This window comes from Lissotriton helveticus, chromosome 5_1 (assembly GCF_964261635.1).
Source record: "Lissotriton helveticus chromosome 5_1, aLisHel1.1, whole genome shotgun sequence".
In the NCBI taxonomy this organism is placed as follows: domain Eukaryota; kingdom Metazoa; phylum Chordata; class Amphibia; order Caudata; family Salamandridae; genus Lissotriton; species Lissotriton helveticus.
The window spans coordinates 788,089,028-788,101,150 of record NC_136065.1 but is presented as its reverse complement, the minus strand read 5'-3'; positions in this window follow the sequence as shown (position 1 = coordinate 788,101,150).

The window sequence follows — 12,123 nt, the reverse complement described above, 5'->3', positions numbered from 1 at the left end:
TACAGATTCCTCTGCGCATGTGCAGAGTTGCAGAGTCTAAGTATAGCTAGTCCTCTAAGCAGAGCACAAGGGTAAACGACAGTGAAGAAGCAAAGAGCACATGGTGAGCACATGGAAGACAAAATGGCTGCCGAAAACAAGATGGCTTCAGCTAAATGCTAACCCTGATCGCTGTCAATTTTCTACAGGCCTTTCATCCTTTTCATCTAAAGTACTGAAAAAGTATTTTAACAGTAGGCTCCGCACAAATTTAAAAAACTGGTGATCTCACTCTATAAAGGAAATGTTTAATATGAAATAACAAAAGAGGTACCTTTATTCAACACTGCTGGTTGGTCGGAGGTTAATGTTGTTGATGAAATATTAACTACTAAACTTTTGAGTAGCTACGTAAATTCATGATGTCTTTTTCCTTTTCTTTTTCTCTTACTTGCCCTTGTTTTTCTCACAGATATATTTCTGGTTTGTTGTTGGCTGCTGGACTTATGGATAAAAAAGTAGCTTTATTTTCCTGTGTAGTTGTTAGACCACTAGTTGTCGGTTGATCTATTTGAGGGGAAGACAAAACCACGGCTGGGCGTATTGTAAGAATACCTCCATCTGAGGCTTTGTTTCATTTGAAGACACCACGGTTTGCTTTTTAGTATACCTGTTTTATGGAATGCATTTCAGCCCAAGTGTAGACTTGATCTAGTTTGTAATGAATGTAGTCCCTATTGAACTTTTTTTTACATTTCTGTCATTCATTTTCTTGGCATAAGCCTCAAGTTTATTAAACATTTTATCCAAAGCTAGCATTCCACTGGTCTTGATCTATTATTTTTCTTATATTCTGTTTGATCAAACGAATTTCTTTCTCAAGGCTAGTCGTTACCTTTAATAGTCCTTCTAGGATTAGAAGAATGAGATTCAGTGAGCATTTATTAGGAATGGCATAACATTGTTCTATGAATTTCTTATTGGTTTTACAAGCATGCGCTTTAAAGTACTAAGCAGGCCACAAGGTATTCTTTATGCCTTGTGATACCGAAGTAATGTAAGGGCATGCAAAGCATTGATTTGTTTCTCTGATTTGAGTTCATCTTCAGGACATACATAGGTGAACAAGCTGAATTATGCTGGAATGCTGTTAATGAAATAACATCCGGGGTTGTAAGCACCTGTGAAAACGCTATGCTCCTCTATAGTTGAGCGTGGGTGACTTTAGTGTAGAATCAATACTGGAAAGGCAGCTGGCCGCTGAGTGGCATCGCATGCAAAGCATTGATTTGTTTCTCTGTGAGATAAAAAATATAATAAAAAAACAAATCCTGGCATCTTCAGATGAAAGTGTAGTCTCATATGGAGATATTCTTGCAATACGCCAGCCAATGGATTTGTCTACCAATTAAATAGATCAACTGACATCTAGTGGTCAACTACAGAGCAAAAGGAAGCTACTTTTTATCCATAAGTCCAGCAGCCAACAACAAACCAGAAATATGTCCAGGAGAAAAGGAAGGAGGAGAAAGAGAAAAAGAAAAAAGACAAGATAAATGTACGCAGCCACTCGAAAGTTTAACAATTACTATTTAATCAACATTATTAAACACTCACCAAAGAGAAGCATTGAATAAAAGCAACTCTTTTGTTCCTACATTTAAAACTTTTCCTTTAGAGTGAGATCAATTTTTTTTATTTCGGAGATCACTTTTTTTAAATTCATGCTGAACCTGTGGTTTAAATGGTTTTTCAGTACCTTAGATAAAAAGGCTACAACATCTACTTTGAAGGTATGAAAATTGTTCCTAACTCTCGTGTAGGAAAGTAACATCATAGTCAGCAATAATCGAAGGGCTGTCAAATGGGCATACATATTGGAAAAAGAGGATCTCTTATCCAATATTTATCATACTTTTGTAAACACATTTGAATCTTATTGCCCATTAAGATGTGAACCTGGGAAATTCATCAATTTACACAAGCTCCTCTTTAGTCAATTGTTAGACCTTTTAACAAAAAGACCAAAAAAAGGGACTGGTACAGCAAATGCAAAACCAGTCGGGAAACCCTGGTATAACAAGAAATGCCGTGCTGCCAAAACAGCTCTGATTGAGGCAGTTAAAAGAAAAAGTCCTGAGGAAATTAAAGCCAAAAGGAAATTATACAATAGTTTATTGGTAAAAGCAAAATCCTCCTGGGACGAGGAACTATGGTCCAGCATGCTACAAGCAGCCAAAACTAAGGACCAGAGGCATTTCTGGGAATTAGTGGCCAAAGGGAACAAACGTGAGAAGGGCTCCAGAGAGGTCTTCTTGGACGAAGCCACATGGGTAAAACATTTTACAACGTTGTACGCAGCTAAAATTACTGACGTTACTTCACTGGGAGAACCGACTCTAATGCAGCCAGTGAATACATACCCATTGGTAGTCTTTGACTTACACGAAACGGAACGAGCACTTGCTTCAATTAAACAAGGGAAGGCACCCGGTCTTGATAAAGTCCCAGGCGATCTGTACTTGCATAACACTGATGTTTGGGCACCATATTTAAACCATTTATTCAATGCCATTGCGGCCGGTGACCAAATCCCAGACACCTGGGAAGGAGCAGAAATTATCACTATTTTTAAAAAGGGGGATAGAGGCGATCCAGCAAATTATCGCCCTATCAGTCTTTTAGATATAACCCAAAAGATATATGCCAGGCATATCTTAAATCGTATAAATTCGTGGTTAGACGAAGAACTAGTTTTATCGAAATATCAGGCGGGGTTTAGGGAAAAAACTGGGACAATAGACCAGGTATTAAGGCTATGCTGCTTGTATTGGAAATACGTTATTATCGGCAGAGGCCACTTGTATGTGACCTTTGTGGATTTACGAGCAGCATTTGACCTGATACCCCGTGACTTACTTTGGAAATCCTTGAAAAGGCAGAGACTCCCAGGGGAACTTCTAAAACTGGTGATGGGCCTACACCAGGAAAACTATGCTAAGGTCAGGTGGGGCCCAAATGGGGAACTTACAGACCCAATCCCAATAAAAAGAGGAGTGCGCCAGGGATGCGTACTGGCTCCCACACTTTTTTCCCTATTTGTCAATGATATTGCGGACTATATGGAGAATTGTGAAAATGATTCGCCTCGATTGGGAGGGGAACGTGTACCGTCCCTCCTCTTCACGAACGACACGATTCTCATATCACAAACACCACGGGGCCTCCAGATTTATTAGATAGGTTCCAGCAATATTGTACTTTAAAAGGGTTAGAAATTAATATAAAAAACCAAATACATGGCATTAAACCCGCACAAAAGTTTAAAAAAAAATTTAACGTTGAATGGTCATAAGCTCGACTATGAACAGAGCTTCACATATTTAGGGGTACTATTAGACTTGTCAATGGGATGGAGACCACAGCTAGAAAAATCAAAAATAGTGTTTAAACAAAACTGTCTTCCAATATCAAAAAGATATGCTAAATGTGTGAACAAGGCAGTTACCCCAGCAATAGAGATTTTTAGGTACAAGGTTCAATCTGCTGTTCTGTATGGAGCTGAATTATGGGGACCAGTATGTAGGGATACCTTTGGAATACTGGAGAACAAGTTCATTAGGGGATTACTAAAAGTTCCCATTAATACTCCATTGGTACCATTATTCTTAGATCTAAATATTAAGCATACTGATCATCACGCCATGTTGAGACCACTATTACTATGGGTTAGACTATGGACAACCCCTGAACTGACTGATTACAAAAATGGGTTGAAAGAGGTATTGGACCTAGACAGTGGTAACCAAATGTATTGGTTTAAACACGTAAGAGTTTGGTTATCCAAACTAGGATTAACCCATTTCTGGAGTGAGCCGGAGTTTTTAACCACGGCCTCCAAGAAAATTGTCAAATTGTCATTCTGGTCTTATGTGAGCCATGAATCCGTGTATGTTAAAACACATGGTCCTCTGACCGAAAAAATCTTAATGGTCAAAAACGTGGCTTGTTTTGAATCATTTCTTGACGAGGTTCAGCCACCATAGGCCAAAATCCTGTACTTAAAATATAGATACGGAACACTGAGAACCAAGGTAACAGAGAAAAGCTGGGGGAAGACTAATAGTGACTACTGCACTTTATGTTCTAATAATATGAGGGAAGACATTTCACATATACTGTTTTTTTGTCCAAGTTACGGTAAAGCCAGGAATAAATGGATAGCACCTCTGTGTCGCATCATTGGCTTTAGATCCCACAATGAAGCAGGTAGAATTTTAAAAATGGATACCAGCCAAGTAATTGTGTTTGGAATTAGTAGATTTCTTCTGGCTGTATATTTTCTTAGAGTGAAACTGTCCCTCCCATTTTAAAACAGTATACTATTTGTATTTGATCAAGCCACGGATTAATTTTCTTATTAATTTTAAATCTTATGCCTTGGCTGTTACAAACTTTATTTAATGCTTTTTTAAATCCTGTAATAATGTATTTTAAATTATTTATTAATTTTGTGATAACCTCAAACTATAATAGACTGTTCCAAAATGATGACGTGTAGCATTGATTACATGTTTTTGATAACGTTTTTATTATTGTATTACTGTATATCCTTTATGTTGCAAAAGCAACGAAATAAAGATTTTTGAATTTAATTGAATTGAATCCTAACTCTCGTGTAGGAAAGTTTCAATTCAGTTCAAGAGACGGAGGTGACATTATTCTTTCCTTTCTTCGCTTTATTTAAGCAGCAGCCTTTTATTTTTTTAAACAAAACATTTCTTTAATCGTCAATTTAAAGCGGAGAAACTAACAGTCCCAAGAGTATCTAGGAATGATACAACAAAAGCAACCAATGGGAGTACAACAGTAGTTTATATCCATGACCAATCAGGGTCCACATGAGGGTGTAATAGTCTTCTCCCTGCTCTGATCCCCCTCTTTCGTCGCACGAGTCATGCAACAGTGAGTTTGTTATTAGTCCAACTTGGATCCATCCGAACCTGAGAACAAAAGAGACGGATCAGGGATGATCTATGTATAGAACATGTCGCACGGAGAACAACTTGCAGAATAGCAATAATGTAACTTTGTCAATTTGTAGGCCCAATAGACTCATACTAAACGCACTACTTACGTCTTAGGGTGTGTCTTTCGTTGGAGAGAATTTACTTCTCCCCAGGTGGGATAATCCTCGCCTCCGTGTCCTTAATAGAATTGAAACTTTTCTACACAAAAGTTAGGAACAATTTTCATTCTATGTCAGGACCAGAGACAAGGATTATGCTGGTTCAGAACATCCTCACTTCCAAATGAGCCATATCCAACACTATAATTTACAACAAGGGGTGGTGATGGACAGAGTCTCTGAATTAAGCAGAGTACTCTCACCCAGTCAAGAGATCAGGGCTAGATCCAACACCGTTTTTTAGCTCATTGCACCATCCCAGTTTCAGAACCTGGCTGTATGCAAATTAGTCTGTCCCTGGCCCAGTGCATCATGGGAACAGGGCAGACCAGACTACAAAAGCCAATTCTTACACTGGGAAGGAAACAAGCTTCCGGGGACCGGTTTCTGCCATTTCAGGCGTCTTCGGCCCGGCTTGCTTGAATCCTGATGGTGCAATGAGCAAGGGACTCACATCTGAGTATACCCTTCCACGCTTAGGGTGGACAAAATAATTTACAACAAGGGGTGGTGATGGACAGAGTCTCTGAATTAAGCAGAGTACTCTCACCCAGTCAAGAGATCAGGGCTAGATCCAACACCGTTTTTTAGCTCATTGCACCATCCCAGTTTCAGAACCTGGCTGTATGCAAATTAGTCTGTCCCTGGCCCAGTGCATCATGGGAACAGGGCAGACCAGACTACAAAAGCCAATTCTTACACTGGGAAGGAAACAAGCTTCCGGGGACCGGTTTCTGCCATTTCAGGCGTCTTCGGCCCGGCTTGCTTGAATCCTGATGGTGCAATGAGCAAGGGACTCACATCTGAGTATACCCTTCCACGCTTAGGGTGGACAAAATAATTTACAACAAGGGGTGGTGATGGACAGAGTCTCTGAATTAAGCAGAGTACTCTCACCCAGTCAAGAGATCAGGGCTAGATCCAACACCGTTTTTTAGCTCATTGCACCATCCCAGTTTCAGAACCTGGCTGTATGCAAATTAGTCTGTCCCTGGCCCAGTGCATCATGGGAACAGGGCAGACCAGACTACAAAAGCCAATTCTTACACTGGGAAGGAAACAAGCTTCCGGGGACCGGTTTCTGCCATTTCAGGCGTCTTCGGCCCGGCTTGCTTGAATCCTGATGGTGCAATGAGCAAGGGACTCACATCTGAGTATACCCTTCCACGCTTAGGGTGGACAAAATAATTTACAACAAGGGGTGGTGATGGACAGAGTCTCTGAATTAAGCAGAGTACTCTCACCCAGTCAAGAGATCAGGGCTAGATCCAACACCGTTTTTTAGCTCATTGCACCATCCCAGTTTCAGAACCTGGCTCTATGCAAATTAGTCTGTCCCTGGCCCAGTGCATCATGGGAACAGGGCAGACCAGACTACAAAAGCCAATTCTTACACTGGGAAGGAAACAAGCTTCCGGGGACCGGTTTCTGCCATTTCAGGCGTCTTCGGCCCGGCTTGCTTGAATCCTGATGGTGCAATGAGCAAGGGACTCACATCTGAGTATACCCTTCCACGCTTAGGGTGGACAAAATAATTTACAACAAGGGGTGGTGATGGACAGAGTCTCTGAATTAAGCAGAGTACTCTCACCCAGTCAAGAGATCAGGGCTAGATCCAACACCGTTTTTTAGCTCATTGCACCATCCCAGTTTCAGAACCTGGCTGTATGCAAATTAGTCTGTCCCTGGCCCAGTGCATCATGGGAACAGGGCAGACCAGACTACAAAAGCCAATTCTTACACTGGGAAGGAAACAAGCTTCCGGGGACCGGTTTCTGCCATGATCTTTGGACTGGGTAAGAGTGGTCTGCTTAATTCAGACACTCTGTTCATCACCACCCCCTTTTCTGAATCGTTTTTGGCCACTATAGGTGTGGCAGGGTATACTCAGACATGAGTCCCTTGCTCACTGCTCCATCAGGCTTCAAGCAAGCAAGCCGGGCCGACGAGGCTGAAATGCCAGAAACCGGTCCCCGGTAGCTTGTCTCCTTTCTGGTGAAGAATTGGCTTGGTAGTTTGGTCTGCCCTGTTCCCATGATGCACTGGGCCAGGGACAGACTAATTTGCATATAGCCAGGTTCTGAGCTGGGATGGGGCAGTGAGCTAAATAACGGTGATGGATCAAGCCCTGATCTTTGGACTGGGTAAGAGTGGTCTGCTTAATTCAGACACTCTGTTCATCACCACCCCCTTTTCTGAATCATATCCAACACTGGCTTGAAGTAAAACCTCTTAAACATGGAGTCTGCTGACCAATCTGTGGTATTCATAATGTCCTCCAACCTTGCCCTAAGGAGAAATCCTTAGATGCCATTGCTCCCGTTAGAATGGGCTCTGTGCACGGTCAAGTCAATGTCTGCCTTCTGCGTGACCCACCTAACCCATCTTCCAAACGTGGGTGAGGAAACTGCCAGGTGCAGTTTCTTCAATGCAATTAGTAGCTGTCTCTCGCCCAGAGGGCAGTATTCCTCAGACACCAGATCATACTCCTTGAGGCACTAGACTATGCAGCGATTCGGGTATTAGACTTGGTTCTCCTCGACACTCTGAAAGACACCCCAGATGTTGAAAAAATTCTGCCAGTAATATCCAGGACCCGCACATCAGAAAGCCTTCTACAAGAAATCAGTAATAAGGTGAACAAGGGTACCCCAATATGTGAACTTGAGGTGGTAAGCTGTTTTGGGAAACAGTGGTTCTGGTGAGGCCTAAAGGTCCAAGCTGAAGTGACCCTGTGGGGGGCACTATGATTGAGAGTAGGAACTCAATTCTTAAAAGAGAGCGGCAAGTAATATAAGGAGGGACTTGTAGGTCAGTATATGACCGATGTTTATTCCACAACAATAGTATTCAGGTGCTCACACAATAAGTGACAATAAGCGTGACGTGAAAAGTGAGCGTGATATTAAAATCAGGACATTGCATTGACAACAGTAGTAGAAGCTCTTTTAGAAGATTTTTACAGTGTAAAAGGAGTTCATGTTGTAGTGGGTCAACGGCGTTTCAAACTCAATTATTTGAGTTCATCTTCAGGACATACATAGGTGAACAAGCTGAATTATGCTGGAATGCTGTTAATGAAATAACATCAGGGGTTGTAAGCACCTGTGAAAACGCTATGCTCCTCTATAGTTGAGCGTGGGTGACTTTAGTGTAGAATCAATACTGGAAAGGCAGCTGGCTGCTGAGTGGCATCGTTCCGTGCCGAATATTTATTTTTAGGAGAAACCAGGGCACTTAATGAAAACCTGGAGAGTGAAAACAGAATGTGTCCTGCTTCTGCTGTAGTCTGCACTGAGTGCAAGAGATTCTACAGGAAATCAAGCACAGTAGCATTGCCAATTTGGCTGCCCACTCTTTGCGCGACAAGAATCTGTTTGGTTGCCAAGAAAGGAAGAGGTACGCTATTTTCATGAGAAAGTGCCGAATAACTCAACGATGGAGGCAGGGAAAGCATGACTCCCCAAAGGAGTCTACAAACGAGGACATGCTCTCAGACTGGAGCCCCGGCCACTGGGTTATGTTCCGTTGCCAGTTCTGCCAAGAAATTTACCACCTGCACTACTTCGACGGACAAGGTATCGAAACCCTGTCGCAGGCACCAACATGTCCACCGGGTCCATGCTGACCTGTTTCTCTTGACTGTGCTCTCTGCCCAGGCCTTGTCAAGGAGATCCTAATCCGGAAGTGAAAGTCCCAGGACCGACCATCATCCCCTGTAATCGGCCATGCCATCAGAGTGAGTGCCCCGTCTGGGACTAACTGGTGGGGTGCTCTGTCCGAATTGAGAAGGAGATGAGGAAACTGGGGGAGTTGGATTGAAGAATCCCAGGAGAGTTCCAGAAGAACCGGAAACCACACTTGAGATCTCCAAATTGGGGTGACCAAAACCACATCTGCCCGCTGGCGTCTGATCTGAGCCGTTGTCCGGGGGATCATGGCAAAGGGGAGAAAGGCATGTCCCTGCTCCTGAGCCCAATCCTGTATGAAGGATCTGGTCTCCAGCTGAAGAACCGGGGAAACTGGTGATCCAAGCATTATGAACGGACCCCATCTTGCATGCAACTGTGCAAACATTCCTGGATCCAGCTTCTCTCATGTGGCGGCAGTGCCAATCCACTACTTGGTTCTCCTGACCCGGAAGGTATTCAGCTGTCATGGAAATCTGATGATCGAGGCAGTACTGCCAAAAACAGCTCGCTAGATTCAAGAGAACCTTTGAACGTGTACCCCTAAGATGGTTGATGTATCTGATGGCCGACACATTGTCCATCTTGAATAGCAAGCAGGATTGTGCTTTGTCTCTGGTCCAATATCGGACTGCAAAGGAACCTGCTAGAAGCTCTAAGCAGTTTGTGGTGTCCTGAATGTCCCTGAGACCTACATTCCTCTTGTTCTAAAATGTAGGGTCCATTGTCAGGCACTGGGTTGAACTGCTTGTGTGGCAGTTAAGCTGGGTGTTCGACTGGATGGGGTCTCATCTACGTTGTCTCGTAATAAATCTGCTTCAACATCTACCTGTGTCCACTCATCACTCATTGCTGAAGAGAGTCACCTCTACATTTTGGAAATGATGTACCCATGCTCTGCAATCAACATCTTCAAGAAGCTGACACATACTATGAGACCCCAACAGTTATCTCTACAAAGCGACTCGCAGTGACTCACAAATGTTACCGCTCACCTTGTTTGAATTTCTGATGGATCATCATCACTCTCCTGATTAAACAAATACGGAGGATCGGGGGTTGCCGGTATTGCCTGGACTCTTTCCCTCTCTGTCACGCATCTCTGCTGTTAACGGACGCTAACGGAATCCTCACCCTTCATTACTCTGTTTTGTTTTTGCTGTTTAAAGGAAGGGTTCCTTATTTATGTCACTCCAAATTAACTAATTTTGGGAGTCCCCGAGTGCTGCCAGAGGGATCATACCCACGAGACCCATGCGCGAGCTTGCCGTGCGATCTAGGATAGGATAGGATAGGATAGGATATGTGTTTGTAAAGAGCTTGAATGCCATGGTGTCTTGGCGCTGGGGTATGTGGAAGTGGTGTAGCATACGTTAGAATAGCTAGATTGAGGCAAACAGCCAGGTTTTCAGATCTTTCCTAAAAGATTGTCGATTTGGCTGAAATCTCATGGCTGTTGTCATTTAATTCCACAACTTTGCAGCACAGTTTGAGAAAGTTCTTCCACCCAATCTCACTCTCCTAATCCTGTCAATCTGGAGAAGGCATTAGGGCACGAGCGGGGGTATAGGGCATGAACATTGGATGTCTTTAGCTCCTTCCCCATAGAATGCTTTATGAACCAAGCATAACGCCTTGAATTCACATGTTGCTGTACGGGGAGCCAGTGAAGTGCTCTCATTCCAGAAGAGGTTGATTGGTCTCTAGGTATATTTAGAAGCAGCCTCGCAGCAGCATTCTGCAATGACTGCAGCCTACTCATCTGGGTTTTGTTAATCCCTCAATAATCAAGCTTAGATAGTAGGAGAGCCACCACCACTGTCTTTTGTAATTCCTGCGTAATGAAAGTGGAAATCTTTCTCAAAGTTTTTATTAGAAAGAAGCAGGAAGAGGTAAGACTATTTACCTGAGCAGAGAAGTTTAGCTGGCTATCAAAGATGACTCCAAGGTTTCTGACCTTGGGCACAGGGCTGGGTCATTCTCCAGCTCTCACTGGCCACTAGGAGTCGTTCCACACGGATCGCCCCTGACCAAACTCAATAACCCCCGTCTTATCTGTATTGATTTTCAGGAAGCTATGGTTCATCCAAGTCATGATCTCGGTAAGGCACGCATGAAACCTGACAGCTGTGTCTTCAGGCTGTTTAGCTATAAAGATTATAAGCTGAGAATCATCCACATATGATGAGGGCGAAACCATGCTTCCTGATAAGTCTTGCCAGTGTGATGTATTCCTATAGGTTCTGTATCGATCCCCCTAATCCTGACCATGTTCTGGGTAATAATTAACTAGCAGCCATCCCACGGTGCAAAAAACCGTTATCTGATTAAGCCACACCACGGCACAGGAACGCGTTATCTGATTAGGTCATAACGCTTGCCATCTATTTAGGCAAGCACTATTCCTTCAGCCCCTGATAAGGCATACGGAGTTCTCAAAACAAATCAAACCTATGACAACCTGGGAAAATCCCTGCGGCCATTGTTTTGATTTCACCAAGAACTTCAGTAAAGAATGTGCTAACGACCAGTTCGCATGACATCCTTATTGACGTATCTATGTCCATCCTTACGTCAATCTCGGCACCTTACAGGTATAAATATTACCGACATTGCCTTAAATAAACACCCGCGGTGGTGACGAGATCGGAGCAGCGAGACTTGCCGAAGAGGCCAGCACAGAGCGGACCCCGCTGGCGCTCCCCCGCCTTCCTGACGCGCTGAGAACGAGACGCTGCTTTTCTCCTGCCGAGAAATCCAGCTCCGGCGCTTCAAAGCAGCCCTCGCAGGCAGCTGGAATATCGAGACCAAAGACGAGAGATACCAGTCCTCAACCATTCTAGATCTCTGGTACAGAACTGAATAACCCCTTACAGAGAATTTTTGAATCAGTCACTTGGCAAAACAAACTTAACTTAAACTGCTACTTATCTACTCCCGCCCACGTATTAGGCTTAGGTCAGGTACACCGGGGTAGGCGTAGTTAGAAGCACCAGTTGAGTACGATTAGTCAAATGTATATATGTATGTATCTATTTTATCTATTTTATTCATTTTAAATATCTTATGGCTTAGAAACCATATCAATGCTTTTACAGTATTATTTTATACTCCTGCTTTTATTGTATGCACTTTACTTAACCATAAGTATTGCAATAATATCGATTCATTTCTCTTGTACGAGAAAAGAGACTGATCAATAAATAACATCTTTTATTGAACATGCCTGTCTCTTCATTTTCTCTACAATCTGGTGAAACTAAGAAT